This window comes from Diadema antillarum, unplaced genomic scaffold, assembly GCF_040938485.1.
Source record: "Diadema antillarum isolate AM-2024a unplaced genomic scaffold, OU_Dant_1.0 seq00000206_RagTag, whole genome shotgun sequence".
Classification (NCBI taxonomy): Eukaryota; Metazoa; Echinodermata; class Echinoidea; order Diadematoida; family Diadematidae; genus Diadema; species Diadema antillarum.
This window is the reverse complement of record NW_027271265.1, coordinates 1-19,486: the sequence shown is the minus strand read 5'-3', so window position 1 is coordinate 19,486 and position 19,486 is coordinate 1.

Here is a 19,486-nt window from a genome sequence, read left to right as displayed (position 1 = left end):
GGTATCCAGGCCTCGTTTCTACTCAATAAAATTAGGCCTTTATGGCTGCACACGCTTCTATTGTCCCTTGTAAAAAGGAGAGTATCCGATTTTACACAATCTGGCATTACCAACTGATTTTGCAAAACGTTCATACAGTATCCAAACATGATTTGATAGTCTATACAGTAGGCCTATATAGAGCACATGAGTTGCCGTTTGGTCTTGCGTTTTACAGTTTGACATGCAGGACAATCGGCTAACATGAAATGTGTTGATTGTTTTAGTAATAGTTAAAGCGACAGCACGCATGCAGTAAATGTGGAGTTAATATGATAATGTAGAAAGACGAAGTACATGAAAAGCATAGAAATATAGAGAAACTTTCTTTCTTTAAATTTATCATGATTCGAGTAGTATAGGTAAAAGGGGGTAAGATAGTGTCTAAAGTTCTTTTTCTTTCACTTCATTTCAATCTGTCAATTTCGTACAGCAGATGAATTCATGGAGAGAAATTTAATAGAACAACTATGGAAATTAGCTGAAATGTGAAAATAGTGTCTAAAATTTCCCCTTTTCAACTCTTCTCAGTTCCAAGCAGCATATGAAAAAATTTTCATGTATATATGCCACAACATTACTGTGGAAATAGGCATCAGAATCATCTACAATGCATGTATTTAATACACATTGTTACACATGACCTGTGAGATTATGTGATTTACCCTCTCCCATCCAATTCGGGAACCCTGTTTTTCAGCAAATCGATCGCAATAATCCGGGGAAATTGTGAAAGATTGCAGCGAAATCGTTACACATCTATAAATACAAGATGAAACAACTGTGAACTGTGAAACAACTAAGAGATGTGTTAGACATGCATCTCTTTTCAATTAATTATTTCACTTGCCACAGACCAATCGCCGACTTCGTCGCTGTTGCCGCATCATGTTGAAGACGACGATCACCCTGCTGATACTGACAGGCAAGACAAACCTTGTATTTACTGCCGATTATGGTTGTATTTTCATATTTATGTTAACGCGGGTGGTGTTATGCATTGGAAAATTCGTAATTATTTGTATATTTGACTTGTATCTGTTTTATATACATACTTGGTATACACTTGTATTGATCTGTCACAGAAAAAAAAAAGAATGCAAAGATATAACAAAAAAAAAATCAAAGAGAAACCCGAACAGACTGCCGAATAGCCTACGAGGTTTGCGTATTTGCTTGTTTTTTTTTTTGTGTGTAAAAAAATCAAAAGAGGGCCCTTATGATGTGAAAATGGAAACCTTAAAAAGACGTACAGCATAATATTTTTGACTTTTATTTCACTATAGATTCCAAAGCACCAGTGTAAAGTGATGCATCAATTCTTCAATATTTTACAAGGAGCCTAAACCAAAATTGGCTGCATTTTCCACCCTTTTGTTTTAGTTTAGCAAAGTTCTATGAATCAAGCAGTTACAGGTCGTTTCTAAGGAAAATTTGTTATTCCGAATGTACGTTATTCCAAAGGTTCGTTAATCCCAAAACGAAATAAGGTTCGTGACTCCACAGGCTCGCTACTATTACGAATTTCCTTTCATTTTCGCATTAAGTGAACTATAAAGTTGTTGTCTTTTCTTTTGAGTTTCTTCCCCTCCTACCTCATTTCCACGTACTGTATTTGTAACATCTTGTACAAAATCCATCAAACCTTAAAATCAGTAACAGCATTCATCATTCGGGGAAGTTTAGCAGCCACTTCACGGACTCTCCAGAGAAATCTAGTCTCAAAATCAGACGTCCTGGATCTCGGCATCAAGAACCCTTGTCGGAGTATCATGGGAAAGAACGGAGAGGTCATAGAAACCTTTCCACATGAGATTTATCCACCCTTCGATGATCCCGGAATTCAGCGTCACATCACGTGCTTTCCTGCAGATCTTACTGGTAAGATATGAAAATCAAAGGATCATTTGAAATTCAATTCAACGCGTATCATAATTTGCAGCTGAATCCGTTGTGTAAAGCGTAATCTTAACGTGGCAAGTGCTACTTGAAGCTATTTCAACATTGTATCTTTGTGTTAAAAGTTTTTATTCCGCAAATTACAGAACCAACACAATATTGTTTCTTGAATAGTGTGACAATGTATGTTGATAATTCATCAAGAAGAGGTCAGCATAAAAACTAAAAAAAGAAAAAATAAATTTATCTCGGAGCCAGAGAAATCAAATTGATTATCACTTTGAACAATATTCACAGTCAAAACACAGATATTGTTATCAATATGTCCCACATTTGTGTTTGTTATTTTACTTTTAATCCAAACGCAGATGAGTGCGAAAGCACCCCATGTCAGAATGGCGGAACGTGTCAGGACGCAGTCAACATGTACTTTTGCTCATGCACAGCAGGTTATGATGGACCAAACTGCGAAGAAGGTAAAAATGATACCGAAAACGTCTGTTTCTTGTCTTAGGCTCTACCTGTGTTTTTTTTTCCGTGTGCATTTTGCATGATAAACATACACGTTCTCCACTAGACAGTTTGAGAGTAATCTCACGTTATATACCATTTACACCTTTCATTATCTTTATTTTGTCTTGTACGAGCCTTCTCTTAGTATTACTTTTTATTATCCTTTTCTTGCAAAAAGAACATACACGAAAAACACCCACTTAAGGATATCTACATTTCAGTAAGTCTGTCAGTTTTGGCGTTCATTTTCATCCTGTTGCATACCTAGGGTCCACAGGATTCCCTGAACCCTAAAATTTGAGAATCCTTAAAGATTTTGTAAATAAAAGCTCGGAAATGATAACGATGAAGTGCTGTAAGAAGGTACGTTTGGAAGTGAAAGAGCAGTTTCAACTCCATGTTCATTGCTACTTCAATGTACATACTACTTCAATATACATGTACTTGTAGATACTGCATATATTTCGGGTTTTTTGTGTAGGTCACCTATTGTTTTTTTTATCTGAAAGTTTATGTATGCATTGTATTATTGTATGCAGGGCTTCCTTGAAAAGCAGGTCTGCTGGCTGTCAGCAGAACTGAACGGAATAGCCCTGTTAAAAGATGTTGTGAATGAATAAATAAATCAATTAATTAAATAGATTGCGGATCCATGGGTGCCTTCCTCTGGACCCTCCGAGGAGGGGGACGAAATTGGAAGCTTATTTCAACTTTTCATCTTCTCCATAAAACTCATAGTCGATTTTAAACCAGAACTTTACAAGTTTTATTGTTTCTGAGGATAACATATCATGTTGAAAACAGAAAACTAGACTTTCAATCAAATAAAACATGTATAATTCAAATTCGAAAGTTTCTAAAACTGAAAAATTCATACATCATTCCATAGTTCTGTTTGTTTCAACATTTCTTCCTTTTGTTTCTTACTATTTTTTACCATCTTTTGATTAATGTCAAGTCATTTCATTGTCCTAGACATTTTGTTTTGTCTTGTCTTTTAATTTGCAGATATCGATGAGTGTGAAAGTACCCCATGTCAGAATGATGGCACCTGTCAGGACGCAGTCAATATGTACAGCTGCTCATGTACATCAGGTTATGATGGACCAAACTGCGCAGAAGGTAAGATAATCCTGTCAACGTTTGATTTAAAGGTTCTCTGTGTGTTTTCTCCGTATCCATTTTGCATTTTAAACATAGAGCCCACACACGCTATACTACTGGCAGAGATGGATTATTTGACACTACAGCTTTTAACCAACTTCATTGTTTACGCCGCCGTCTACACCTTTCATTTTTACTATGTCTTGTGCGATCCTGTAATTCTTTCGACACTTTGAAAATCCTTTCTTTTTTGAGCGACAACAGGTAAGGTATACAAAAAGTATTTACCAAAACTACATAATTACCATTACATCCATTGTCCTCAGGATTTCAACGCTATACCTCTAATGTGGTAACATACAATTTAGACCCGAGAATTTGTAGAGTGAACATTTATGTAGCTTTCAATAGCTTTGTTTGCTCTGGCTTTCTTTTGCCTGAATTTGTTTTAATTTCCGTTTCATTTTCAAACTTGTATTAATTTATTTTCGTCATTTCTATTTTCTTTCCTGTTTGTTTTGTCTTTTTTTATTTTTACAGATGTAGATGAGTGTGAAAGTACCCCATGTCAGAATGGTGGAACGTGTCAGGACGCAGTCAATATGTACTCTTGCTCATGTACCGCAGGTTATGACGGGTCAAACTGCGCAGAAGGTAAGATGATCAGAACAACGTGTGTTTCTTAGGTTCTCTTGGTTTTTTCTCAATGTGCATTTTGCCTAATAAACATAGGGCCTACGCACTCTTCATTACATGTAGAGATGATGGTTTATTTAACATGAGAGTATTTAACAAACTGTGGATATCATGCCGTACTACACCATTTATTTTTCCTTATATCTTGTGTGAACCCTTCTGTGAGCACTTCGTATAAATCCGTATCTTGAGAGACAACCATTAATGCATAAGTGTATGCAATCATGTATTATACATATTGACACGACTGACAGTGTATCCGTTGTCCCTCGGTTTTCAATGCTGTACCCCCAATGCGATAACACTTAACCTTTACATCCGAGAGAAAAACAACAACAACAGAAAATGTATTCAACTTTCCATAGCATTGTTTGTTTTGGGTCTTTTGCATCCCGCTGTTTCCAATTCCATTTCGTTTTGAAACTTTTATTTTGTTATTTGTGACCCTGCACCTCAAAACAAACAAAAATTCGCCAGACATGAATTTTCAGTTAAGACCATATTCTGAAAGAGTAGACTTTAAGCTTTAAAATGATGTATGACTCAAATCAAATGGACTCTCCTAACCTATGTAAATATTGGAAAGAAAGCACAAACTCAGGAAAAGTGTGAACTGAGAAAAGAGGCTCTGAAGTACAGTGTCTATTCAAGCGCTTAATCTTTACCAAACCGTGCTGACTGTGCCATGAATGGCACAAAAAACAGGAAGTAAACCACCAGAGTAACAACAATGAAGGGATTATCAGCTTAAACTGAAATTAAGCATGCCTCATTAGCACATATTCTGTCCATAATTAATGCCAAATTTCAAAGCAGTAGCACTATCCTTTCAAAAGTTATTAGAGTTGAAAGTGAAGAGTGTGGACAAGGTTTTTCAGAAATGAAAAAGAGATTCTAAAGACACACCTAATCACACTATTCTACCAAAAATGTTCGAGATAAACTGCTAAAAAAACACATTTTCCTGCCCGTTTTATGATACCAAATTTAGCATAATGTAAAAGAAGAGCCGCTCTTTCAGAAAATATGAAAAAGTCAAGTTAGGCTAGGTTGACCCATTTCACTTATTTTCAGTCCTCACGCGAAATCAGTGTGTGCGACTTTATGTTCGTTTTGAGGTTCACGGTCACATTTGTATTTTCTTTGATGTTTGTTTTGTAATGTCTTTTTATTTTGCAGATGTTGATGAGTGTGAAAGCAACCCATGTGAGAATGGTGGAACGTGTCAGGACGCAGTCAACATGTATTCATGCGGGTGCACAGCAGGCTATGATGGACCAAACTGCGAAGAAGGTAAGATGACTTGTTTTTAGCCCACCTAAGTTTTTTACTCAGGTGAGCTATAAATATTTGCTTCTTTCTTAGAAAACCCATGACGGATTTTCCAAAAAAAAAAAAGTTTCCACTAGCCCCACGGTGATGTGAACCTAATGGACAGCAAGCCCCACTCCTCTGGGTCCCATTTGGGGTATAAATCAGCCGAATAAAGGAATCTTTGGAAATGCTCTTTTCTAGAACGATATGTATCAGTGCCAGGTTAATTGCTGACTGTTATTTCACGTTTGCTCACTTTAGATTTGCGGATGGTATTTAAAAAGTCGTATTAAAAACATAAACACCCTGTGTAGAAACAATGTACATTATTTTGTGTTCCTTGAAGTGTGTTCAGGACAGATCAGGTGGTTCTCTAATGGCCGCGACCAAAATTGGAGCCAGTATACCATTATCATGATCGTCTTTTTGAAAACGCTGGGTCAAATTTTCTACAAACTTGGCAGATATCATTGCCAGTGTGATATGACTATGTTATTATATGAATGATGCTCCGCCCCAAAAATGCCCGCAAGCTTCTTCCAAGTTTTCTTTGTTCTTCTTTAATGGAAATCGGCAAGAATTTGTTCAAGATTAACTTACGATACTCAGGTGCACGGGAGACCTACTGTTCTCTTTAATCAGCTTCTCACATTTTTTTTTTCACCGTGAATTTAGCGTAATACAATTACAGACTGAAAGCTCGAAAACATAACTTTGATTTCACGCTGTTTACAGCTTTCATTCTTATGAGCAATTTTTCTACTGTTCTTTGGAATTCATCGCTAAACTTCCAGTCTAATACACATACAAAATATCAATCCGAAAGTATATAAAAGAAACATGCATACACCTTTAAGAAATTCTATCGGTTTCGGCGTTCCCTTGCATCCTGTTGTTTTTTCTATTTGTGACTCTGCATCACAAAACCACAAAAAGTCGCCAGACATCGATTTCTAGTTAAGGGCAGATTCTGAAAGAGCAGCCTCTAAACCTTAAAATGATATGTAGCTCAATTGATATTGACTCTTCTAACCTATCTAAATATTGGAAAGAAAGAACACACTTTGGAAAAGTGTTTCCAAACAAAAAGGCTCTGAAGTACAAGGTCTATTCAAGCGCTTTAATCTATACCAAACCGTGCTAGCTGTGCGATGAATGAGACAAAAAACAGGATGTAAACCACCGGAGCAACAACAATGAAGAGATTATTAGATTAAGCTGAAATAAAAAATACTCTATTAACACATTTTGTCCATGACTAATGCCGATTTACAAAGCAGTAGCATTATTCCTTCAAATGTTATTAGAGTTGAAAGTGAAGAGTGTGCAAAGGGTTATCAAGAAATGAAAAGGGGCTCTAGTGCTGACATACCTGATCTCACTACTCTACCAAAAGGGTTGTAGGAAAACCGCTGAAAATGCACTTTCCAGTTCATTTTGTGATCGCAAACTAAAGAATGAAGTAGAAAAAGGGTAGCTCTTTCAGAAAACATGAAAAACCTAATATTGATTTGGTTGACCTATTCCACCTGTTCAGAGTCCTCGCGTAAAATCAAGGGGTGCGACTTTTGTTAATTTTGTGATGCGCGGTCACATTTCATGTTGTTCATGTTGTGGTTACTGTTAATTCATTTCATTTCTTAATTTTCGATTTATCTTTATACTTGTTTTGCAGATGTCGATGAGTGCGAAAGTACCCCATGTCAGAATGGTGGAACTTGTCAGGATGCAGTCAATATGTACTCTTGCTCATGTATAGCAGGTTATGATGGACCAGACTGCGCAGAAGGTAAGATGATCAGAACAACGTGTTTTTCAACTTCTCTCGATATTTTCTCCATGTGCGGTTTGTTCAATAAACAGGGGCCTAGACACCCTCTATTACATGTAGACATGATTCATTTGACCTGGCACCTCGGAACTGACTAAAGGTTTTACGCCTTATACACGTTTCATTTGCCACTGTGTCTTGGGCGAACCTTTTTTTTTTCACATTTCGTAAAATCATGTTCAAATACATGTACATACTGACATTGCATAAAATGAATTCTGACAATTTGTTTAATGTTTAAGGCTATGCCTCCATTGTAATGACATTTACACAGTTTAGATCAACAAAACACTTTTAAAGTGAAAACGTACGCACCTTTTCATGACTGTTTGTTTCCGACATTCTTTCAAAATCCGTTGTTTCAATTTCCATATCATTTTGTAGATTCACATAACAGTGTGTGCCCTATAATGTCATTCTTATTTCCTTCGCTTTTTGTTTTTGATTTGCCTTATCTTTCATTTTACAGATGTTGATGAGTGTGAAAGCACCCCATGTCAGAATGGCGGAACGTGTCAGGACGCAGTCAACATGTACTCTTGCTCATGTACAGCAGGTTACGATGGACCAAACTGTGAAGAAGGTAAGATGGTCCGGACAACGTGTGTTTCTTGGCTCCTCTGTCAACAAAGTTTAGATTTTATTCAGTCAACACCTTCCATTTGTCGTTGCGTCTGATGCGAGCCTTTCTTTGAGTATTTTACAAATCTCTATCTTCAGCGACAACCAGTAAGTGTATATTTAAAAAAACATGACTTAATGACCGCGTATTGATTGTACTTCGGATTTCAACGCTGTACCTCCAATATGATAACCCACAATTTACATCCGAGAGTTTACATAAAGAAAATATATTCAGCTTTCCATAGGTCTGTTTGTTGCGGGGTTCCTTCGCAACCCACTGTTTCAAATTCCATTTCATTTTGAAACGTATATTTTGTCATTTCTGATTTTCTTTTCTGTTTGTATTGTCATATCTTTTTATTTTGCAGATATCGATGAATGCGAAAGTAACCCATGTCAGAATGGAGGAACCTGCCAGGACGCAGTCAACATGTACTCTTGCTCATGTACAGCAGGTTATGGTGGATCAAACTGCGCAGAAGGTATAATGATCTGGGCAACGTTTTAAGCTTCGCTGGATATTTTCTGCATTTTGCGTTAAAAAACAAAACAAAACATCGGACGTACACCCTCTTCATAACTTGTAGACAAAATTTACTTCACATATCTTGAAAGTAACAGTAGATTTTTCGCTGTTACAACATACATCAATCATTTTTACTATGTCTTGTGGAAACATTCCTTTGTGTCTTTTCAAATTCATTGCCTTTACGTCATACATTGACATTGATTATTATACAGTTATGACTAAGCTGTAAACACATTATGCATGTTAAAACTGCATCCATTATTCTATGGGTTTCAACACTTCGCCTCCAATGTGATTACACTTACAAATTTGAAATCGAAAGTTTGAGAAGGAAAAATTATACATTTTGGCGTTCTTTCGCATTCCGTTCCCTGAATTTCTGCCACCTTTTTGTTTATTTATATAATGTTATTTCTTTTTTTCTGTGTGTTGTCTTTTATTCTACAGATGTTGATGAGTGTGAATGTAACCCCTGTCAGAATGGAGGAACGTGTCAGGATGCAGTCAATATGTACAACTGCTCATGTACAGCAGGTTATGATGGAAAAAACTGTGAAAAAGGTAAGATCGCTCATAAATAGATAGATATTTGATTTAATTTGATTTGATTTGATTTGATTTATTCATTCGTGCTTATCAAGGCAACGGCTCGTAGCAATGCAACGCAAAAAAATATAATATCCCTTCTGCACCTGCCCCTCCCCATTCAGTTTGACGAACCTTCTAGGTGACATACTCCCATGTACTATAGATAACACACCAAACTTTGGGATTTTCCCATCTCAATACAGTCATTTAAAGGCAAAAATTCAAGGTAACATAAAGACAATTTTCAAGCACGCTGATGAATATAAAATTTCATTCTGACTGACTTATTTATCATCAGCTTTCGCAAAGAAGTTTTACGAATATCGGTCTATTATATTATGGCATTAGCCTGTTGGAAAAAAAATGGATTCGCTTATTTACCAATAAATTCAATTTCATATGAAGTGATAATCTTGCGCAAGGTATGGTGACCTTATTAGGGGCATTCACAAAACCAACTCAGTAAACCCTGCTAGAAAGAACACAGTGTCCCACAGTGTGAGAACCACAGTGTGAACACAGTTTGAACACAGTGTGAAATCTCTCTGCATTGTTAGATTTGAGCATTTTAACAGTGTGAACACAATGTGAGTCGTCAATTCACAGTGTGAAATAAAGCATTACTACGTGATCACTCTGTAAACACCACACGACAGTGTGACTTCATCTTCACATTGTTAAATTCGAGCGTTTTCACATAGTCGACTATATGAACACATTATGAACACAGTGTCGCACACTGTGTTCATTCCAGTATATAGGGAATATCCAGGAACAATGCGTGAAAACGTATTCAGGCTCCAACTTCTGCTGTCTTCATTTGTGTTCGAATCTTACTATAGTAATGTGCTGCGATTGGCAGTGTGTTTCATGAAACAGTCCCCAGGATAGATTATTTTAAGTTATGTTTCAGGGAAATACGCAGGCTCTCGCTACACACTGTGATTATATGCTTCATCTATAAAAAGTGTGAATTGACTACCATGATTCAAACACAGTGATGATAACCTGATCGTTATTTTTCTGTTTGAATAGTTTTTACCCATACAGCCTTCTTGAATTTGGCTGTAACCTTGCAGCTTCATCAAACACTGAGGGTGAAGGGGGGGGGGGGGGATGAGGAATGGCAGATTAAAAGGAAAGGGGGGGGGGATCTATTTGTTACCACATCTGATAGACTAACAAAACAAGCATGCGTCAGATAGCATGCTCTTGACATTTTACGACTTCTATAGTATACTTGGTATTTTGATACAGTGGGCAAATTCAAGTGCTAGCTGGTGCCTTTATAATTAGATTCATTTAATTGCCATGGTTACCAGTTGCCAATTGAAATTATTATTTTTTTCATTACGGGGGGGGGGGGGATGGGAGCAAATGCAATTTTGATTGACCCACTTCGGCTGATGAAATGAGAAAGGTTTAAATGATTCATTACATTACCATATCCCTTCAGAGGGTAATTATATTATGGATTTTCGCATTAAGATGTGTCTATTAGGCACATTTGTAGGTCGGATACAGAAAGGTTAAAAGATATTGTTATTTTTTGTCTGGCGTCGGTCAAGCATTAGTGAGCACCATCATGCTCTAGTGTCTACGGAGCATAAGCACTCTGACTGCACAATTCATTATCATCACAGCACTTAGAGAATTTGTTGACTTTTTAAACTCATCGTTTTAATTTGATAAGATAGCTCAAATTCTCTTCCCAATCACCCCCCCCCCCCAAAAAAAAAAGAAGAACAGTTCTGGCTCCTACGTGAAAACAACACAACAAATATGAACGCATGTCAACGAAACGGATCCTGTTAATGTACTTGAATACTGAGATTACAAAAAATATGCTACTAGTATATATTGCTCATGTATTAATCAACAACAAATACTGAAAATCAAAATGGTTTATTTTTTGGCTTACCTGATGCACAAAATATGAAGTTACAAAATGCCCGTCAAGGACTTGTGTGTAATTTTCATAAATGTGATCATACTCCTCTTTTACAAGAACTTTATTGCAACCAGTAAGACAGAGATTCATGTTCTTTGTTCAAATTGTATACAAAGTGCTACTTGGACACGGTAAAACTCAGATAAGTAGAATCATTGTAAGCACTGAATCAGTGTGTTAGAACAGGGAGGTCACCTCCCTGGTTAGAAGTAGCCATGACAGCATCATGGACGTACATACTATGGCAAGAGTGTGTTTGTCCAAGATATGTTTGGTCATTGTTACTACTAAAACACTGACCAAGCCATTGCTTGTTTACGGCGATGTGTTAATCACAACTCTACGGACGAAGTTTTTTCAAATCAGTTTTTCATATTCAAATTTTAACTTCATTTTTTTTTTTCAACAGAATATACAAAAAATATGATAAATCTGACATGCGAGTCGTTGAGAATATACATAGCCAGCCAGGGATAACAATACGTTCATATCTACATGATCAGTACAAAAAAAGAAACACACACTCTATAATTATACACTCTGCGAAAAAAAAGGAGTGAAGGTACCCATTCAGAAGGCTATGCTTTTATCATGTGGATACCTTTGAGTTCATGAATTTGTACATGTACTAGGTGTTACAAAAACATTTCCCACTTTTGATCTTTGATAGTTCGAAAACTACACATCAGATAACACTGTCATTGATATGAGTAAAAGCTGAATAGTGTACAGTTTAGTTGGAGGTGATTTGAACATGAGAGCAAAAAAAAAGTTCCAGATTTTTGTCAAACAATTTGAAACCTCTGTACAAAATTGAACTTTACACAAGAACCAATGATATGTATGTGAGTGTGTGTTTACAATGACCCTGAACAGTAGACAGGAAGACCACAAATACCACCTTTTCAGAGCTCTGCTGACTCTGTAAGGCTTCTTGACTCTTGCTTTAAGGCACATGGATGTTTTATTAATAATTCATGATGGAGTGTCCTGGGCACTGCTAGTCTGAATTCATGGTAAAAGGTCACATGACAAAAATAAGCACATGTTTTCATGTGCTTGCATACACTTGGATGAATAAAGACTAGCTGTGATAGTGAAATTTCTCATGAATATGTAATAGAGCATTCAAACCCTGGCCATTGCTCAGGACAATATTGTCCGGGTATTTTGGGTATTTTGATACAGTGGGCAAATTCAAGTGCCAGCTGGTGCCCTTATAATTAGATTCATTTAATTGCCATGGTTACCAGTTGCCAATTTTGAATTATTATTTTTTTTCTCATTACGGAGGTGGATGGGAGCAAATGCAATTAATTTAGCCACTTCGGCTGATGAAATGAGAAAGGTTTAAATGATTCATTACATTACCATGTCCCTTCAGAGGGTAATTATATTATGGATTTTCGCATTAAGATGTCTCTATTAAGTACATTTATAGGTCGGATACAGAAAGGTTAAAAGATATTGTTATTTTTTGTCTGGCGTCGGTCAAGCATCAGTGAGCACCATCTTGCTCTACTCTCTACGGCGCGTAAGCACTCTGACTGCACCATTCACTATCATCACAGCACTTAGAGAATTTGTTGACTTTTTAAACTCATCGTTTTAATTTGATAAGATAGCTCAACCTCTTCCCAATCCCCCACCCCCCCCCCCCCCAAAAAAAGAAGTACAGTTCTGGCTCCTACGTGAAAACAACACAACAAATATGAACGCATGTCAACGAAACGGATCCTGTTAATGTACTTGAATACTGAGATTACAAAAAATATGCTACTAGTATATATTGCTCATGTATTAATCAACAACAAATACTGAAAATCAAAATGGTTTATTTTTTGGCTTACCTGATGCACAAAATATGAAGTTACAAAATGCCCGTCAAGGACTTGTGTGTAATTTTCATAAATGTGATCATACTCCTCTTTTACAAGAATTTTATTGCAACCAGTAAGACAGAGATTCATGTTCTTTGTTCAAATTGTATACAAAGTGCTACTTGGACACGGTAAAACTCAGATAAGTAGAATCATTGTAAGCACTGAATCAGTGTGTTAGAACAGGGAGGTCACCTCCCTGGTTAGAAGTAGCCATGACAGCATCATGGACGTACATACTATGGCAAGAGTGTGTTTGTCCAAGATATGTTGGGTCATTGTTACTACTAAAACACTGACCAAGCCATTGCTTGTTTACGGCGATGTGTTAATCACAACTATACGGACGAAGTTTTTTCAAATCAGTTTTTCATAGATAACACACCAAACTTTGGGATTTTCCCATCTCAATACAGTCATTTAAAGGCAAAAATTCAAGGTAACAAAAGACAATTTTCAAGCACGCTGATGAATATAAAATTTCATTCTGACTGACTTATTTATCATCAGCTTTCGCAAAGAAGTTTTACGAATATCGGTCTATTATATTATGGCATTAGCCTGTTGGAAAAAAAATGGATTCGCTTATTTACCAATAAATTCAATTTCATATGAAGTGATAATCTTGCGCAAGGTATGGTGACCTTATTAGGGGCATTCACAAAACCAACTCAGTAAACCCTGCTAGAAAGAACACAGTGTCCCACAGTGTGAGAACCACAGTGTGAACACAGTTTGAACACAGTGTGAAATCTCTCTGCATTGTTAGATTTGAGCATTTTAACAGTGTGAACACAATGTGAGTCGTCAATTCACAGTGTGAAATAAAGCATTACTACGTGATCACTCTGTAAACACCACACGACAGTGTGACTTCATCTTCACATTGTTAAATTCGAGCGTTTTCACATAGTCGACTATATGAACACATTATGAACACAGTGTCGCACACTGTGTTCATTCCAGTATATAGGGAATATCCAGGAACAATGCGTGAAAACGTATTCAGGCTCCAACTTCTGCTGTCTTCATTTGTGTTCGAATCTTACTATAGTAATGTGCTGCGATTGGCAGTGTGTTTCATGAAACAGTCCCCAGGATAGATTATTTTAAGTTATGTTTCAGGGAAATACGCAGGCTCTCGCTACACACTGTGATTATATGCTTCATCTATAAAAAGTGTGAATTGACTACCATGATTCAAACACAGTGATGATAACCTGATCGTTATTTTTCTGTTTGAATAGTTTTTACCCATACAGCCTTCTTGAATTTGGCTGTAACCTTGCAGCTTCATCAAACACTGAGGGTGAAGGGGGGGGGGGGGATGAGGAATGGCAGATTAAAAGGAAAGGGGGGGGGATCTATTTGTTACCACATCTGATAGACTAACAAAACAAGCATGCGTCAGATAGCATGCTCTTGACATTTTACGACTTCTATAGTATACTTGGTATTTTGATACAGTGGGCAAATTCAAGTGCTAGCTGGTGCCTTTATAATTAGATTCATTTAATTGCCATGGTTACCAGTTGCCAATTTAAATTATTATTTTTTTCATTACGGGGGGGGGGATGGGAGCAAATGCAATTTTGATTGACCCACTTCGGCTGATGAAATGAGAAAGGTTTAAATGATTCATTACATTACCATATCCCTTCAGAGGGTAATTATATTATGGATTTTCGCATTAAGATGTGTCTATTAAGCACATTTGTAGGTCGGATACAGAAAGGTTAAAAGATATTGTTATTTTTTGTCTGGCGTCGGTCAAGCATTAGTGAGCACCATCTTGCTCTAGTGTCTACGGAGCATAAGCACTCTGACTGCACAATTCATTATCATCACAGCACTTAGAGAATTTGTTGACTTTTTAAACTCATCGTTTTAATTTGATAAGATAGCTCAACCTCTTCCCAATCCCCCACCCCCCCCCCCCAAAAAAAAAAGAAGTACAGTTCTGGCTCCTACGTGAAAACAACACAACAAATATGAACGCATGTCAACGAAACGGATCCTATTAATGTACTTGAATACTGAGATTACAAAAAATATGCTACTAGTATATATTGCTCATGTATTAATCAACAACAAATACTGAAAATCAAAATGGTTTATTTTTTGGCTTACCTGATGCACAAAATATGAAGTTACAAAATGCCCGTCAAGGACTTGTGTGTAATTTTCATAAATGTGATCATACTCCTCTTTTACAAGAATTTTATTGCAACCAGTAAGACAGAGATTCATGTTCTTTGTTCAAATTGTATACAAAGTGCTACTTGGACACGGTAAAACTCAGATAAGTAGAATCATTGTAAGCACTGAATCAGTGTGTTAGAACAGGGAGGTCACCTCCCTGGTTAGAAGTAGCCATGACAGCATCATGGACGTACATACTATGGCAAGAGTGTGTTTGTCCAAGATATGTTTGGTCATTGTTACTACTAAAACACTGACCAAGCCATTGCTTGTTTACGGCGATGTGTTAATCACAACTATACGGACGAAGTTTTTTCAAATCAGTTTTTCATAGATAACACACCAAACTTTGGGATTTTCCCATCTCAATACAGTCATTTAAAGGCAAAAATTCAAGGTAACATAAAGACAATTTTCAAGCACGCTGATGAATATAAAATTTCATTCTGACTGACTTATTTATCATCAGCTTTCGCAAAGAAGTTTTACGAATATCGGTCTATTATATTATGGCATTAGCCTGTTGGAAAAAAAATGGATTCGCTTATTTACCAATAAATTCAATTTCATATGAAGTGATAATCTTGCGCAAGGTATGGTGACCTTATTAGGGGCATTCACAAAACCAACTCAGTAAACCCTGCTAGAAAGAACACAGTGTCCCACAGTGTGAGAACCACAGTGTGAACACAGTTTGAACACAGTGTGAAATCTCTCTGCATTGTTAGATTTGAGCATTTTAACAGTGTGAACACAATGTGAGTCGTCAATTCACAGTGTGAAATAAAGCATTACTACGTGATCACTCTGTAAACACCACACGACAGTGTGACTTCATCTTCACATTGTTAAATTCGAGCGTTTTCACATAGTCGACTATATGAACACATTATGAACACAGTGTCGCACACTGTGTTCATTCCAGTATATAGGGAATATCCAGGAACAATGCGTGAAAACGTATTCAGGCTCCAACTTCTGCTGTCTTCATTTGTGTTCGAATCTTACTATAGTAATGTGCTGCGATTGGCAGTGTGTTTCATGAAACAGTCCCCAGGATAGATTATTTTAAGTTATGTTTCAGGGAAATACGCAGGCTCTCGCTACACACTGTGATTATATGCTTCATCTATAAAAAGTGTGAATTGACTACCATGATTCAAACACAGTGATGATAACCTGATCGTTATTTTTCTGTTTGAATAGTTTTTACCCATACAGCCTTCTTGAATTTGGCTGTAACCTTGCAGCTTCATCAAACACTGAGGGTGAAGGGGGGGGGGGGGGGGATGAGGAATGGCAGATTAAAAGGAAAGGGGGGGGGGGGATCTATTTGTTACCACATCTGATAGACTAACAAAACAAGCATGCGTCAGATAGCATGCTCTTGACATTTTACGACTTCTATAGTATACTTGGTATTTTGATACAGTGGGCAAATTCAAGTGCTAGCTGGTGCCTTTATAATTAGATTCATTTAATTGCCATGGTTACCAGTTGCCAATTTAAATTATTATTTTTTTCATTACGGGGGGGGGGGGGGGGATGGGAGCAAATGCAATTTTGATTGACCCACTTCGGCTGATGAAATGAGAAAGGTTTAAATGATTCATTACATTACCATATCCCTTCAGAGGGTAATTATATTATGGATTTTCGCATTAAGATGTGTCTATTAAGCACATTTGTAGGTCGGATACAGAAAGGTTAAAAGATATTGTTATTTTTTGTCTGGCGTCGGTCAAGCATTAGTGAGCACCATCTTGCTCTAGTGTCTACGGAGCATAAGCACTCTGACTGCACAATTCATTATCATCAAAGCACTTAGAGAATTTGTTGACTTTTTAAACTCATCGTTTTAATTTGATAAGATAGCTCAAATTCTCTTCCCAATCACCCCCCCCCCAAAAAAAAAGAACAGTTCTGGCTCCTACGTGAAAACAACACAACAAATATGAACGCATGTCAACGAAACGGATCCTGTTAATGTACTTGAATACTGAGATTACAAAAAATATGCTACTAGTATATATTGCTCATGTATTAATCAACAACAAATACTGAAAATCAAAATGGTTTATTTTTTGGCTTACCTGATGCACAAAATATGAAGTTACAAAATGCCCGTCAAGGACTTGTGTGTAATTTTCATAAATGTGATCATACTCCTCTTTTACAAGAACTTTATTGCAACCAGTAAGACAGAGATTCATGTTCTTTGTTCAAATTGTATACAAAGTGCTACTTGGACACGGTAAAACTCAGATAAGTAGAATCATTGTAAGCACTGAATCAGTGTGTTAGAACAGGGAGGTCAAATCAGTTTTTCATAGATAACACACCAAACTTTGGGATTTTCCCATCTCAATACAGTCATTTAAAGGCAAAAATTCAAGGTAACATAAAGACAATTTTCAAGCACGCTGATGAATATAAAATTTCATTCTGACTGACTTATTTATCATCAGCTTTCGCAAAGAAGTTTTACGAATATCGGTCTATTATATTATGGCATTAGCCTGTTGGAAAAAAAATGGATTCGCTTATTTACCAATAAATTCAATTTCATATGAAGTGATAATCTTGCGCAAGGTATGGTGACCTTATTAGGGGCATTCACAAAACCAACTCAGTAAACCCTGCTAGAAAGAACACAGTGTCCCACAGTGTGAGAACCACAGTGTGAACACAGTTTGAACACAGTGTGAAATCTCTCTGCATTGTTAGATTTGAGCATTTTAACAGTGTGAACACAATGTGAGTCGTCAATTCACAGTGTGAAATAAAGCATTACTACGTGATCACTCTGTAAACACCACACGACAGTGTGACTTCATCTTCACATTGTTAAATTCGAGCGTTTTCACATAGTCGACTATATGAACACATTATGAACACAGTGTCGCACACTGTGTTCATTCCAGTATATAGGGAATATCCAGGAACAATGCGTGAAAACGTATTCAGGCTCCAACTTCTGCTGTCTTCATTTGTGTTCGAATCTTACTATAGTAATGTGCTGCGATTGGCAGTGTGTTTCATGAAACAGTCCCCAGGATAGATTATTTTAAGTTATGTTTCAGGGAAATACGCAGGCTCTCGCTACACACTGTGATTATATGCTTCATCTATAAAAAGTGTGAATTGACTACCATGATTCAAACACAGTGATGATAACCTGATCGTTATTTTTCTGTTTGAATAGTTTTTACCCATACAGCCTTCTTGAATTTGGCTGTAACCTTGCAGCTTCATCAAACACTGAGGGTGAAGGGGGGGGGGGGGGGGATGAGGAATGGCAGATTAAAAGGAAAGGGGGGGGGGGGATCTATTTGTTACCACATCTGATAGACTAACAAAACAAGCATGCGTCAGATAGCATGCTCTTGACATTTTACGACTTCTATAGTATACTTGGTATTTTGATACAGTGGGCAAATTCAAGTGCTAGCTGGTGCCTTTATAATTAGATTCATTTAATTGCCATGGTTACCAGTTGCCAATTTAAATTATTATTTTTTTCATTACGGGGGGGGGGGGGGGGATGGGAGCAAATGCAATTTTGATTGACCCACTTCGGCTGATGAAATGAGAAAGGTTTAAATGATTCATTACATTACCATATCCCTTCAGAGGGTAATTATATTATGGATTTTCGCATTAAGATGTGTCTATTAAGCACATTTGTAGGTCGGATACAGAAAGGTTAAAAGATATTGTTATTTTTTGTCTGGCGTCGGTCAAGCATTAGTGAGCACCATCTTGCTCTAGTGTCTACGGAGCATAAGCACTCTGACTGCACAATTCATTATCATCAAAGCACTTAGAGAATTTGTTGACTTTTTAAACTCATCGTTTTTAATTTGATAAGATAGCTCAAATTCTCTTCCCAATCACCCCCCCCCCAAAAAAAAAGAACAGTTCTGGCTCCTACGTGAAAACAACACAACAAATATGAACGCATGTCAACGAAACGGATCCTGTTAATGTACTTGAATACTGAGATTACAAAAAATATGCTACTAGTATATATTGCTCATGTATTAATCAACAACAAATACTGAAAATCAAAATGGTTTATTTTTTGGCTTACCTGATGCACAAAATATGAAGTTACAAAATGCCCGTCAAGGACTTGTGTGTAATTTTCATAAATGTGATCATACTCCTCTTTTACAAGAACTTTATTGCAACCAGTAAGACAGAGATTCATGTTCTTTGTTCAAATTGTATACAAAGTGCTACTTGGACACGGTAAAACTCAGATAAGTAGAATCATTGTAAGCACTGAATCAGTGTGTTAGAACAGGGAGGTC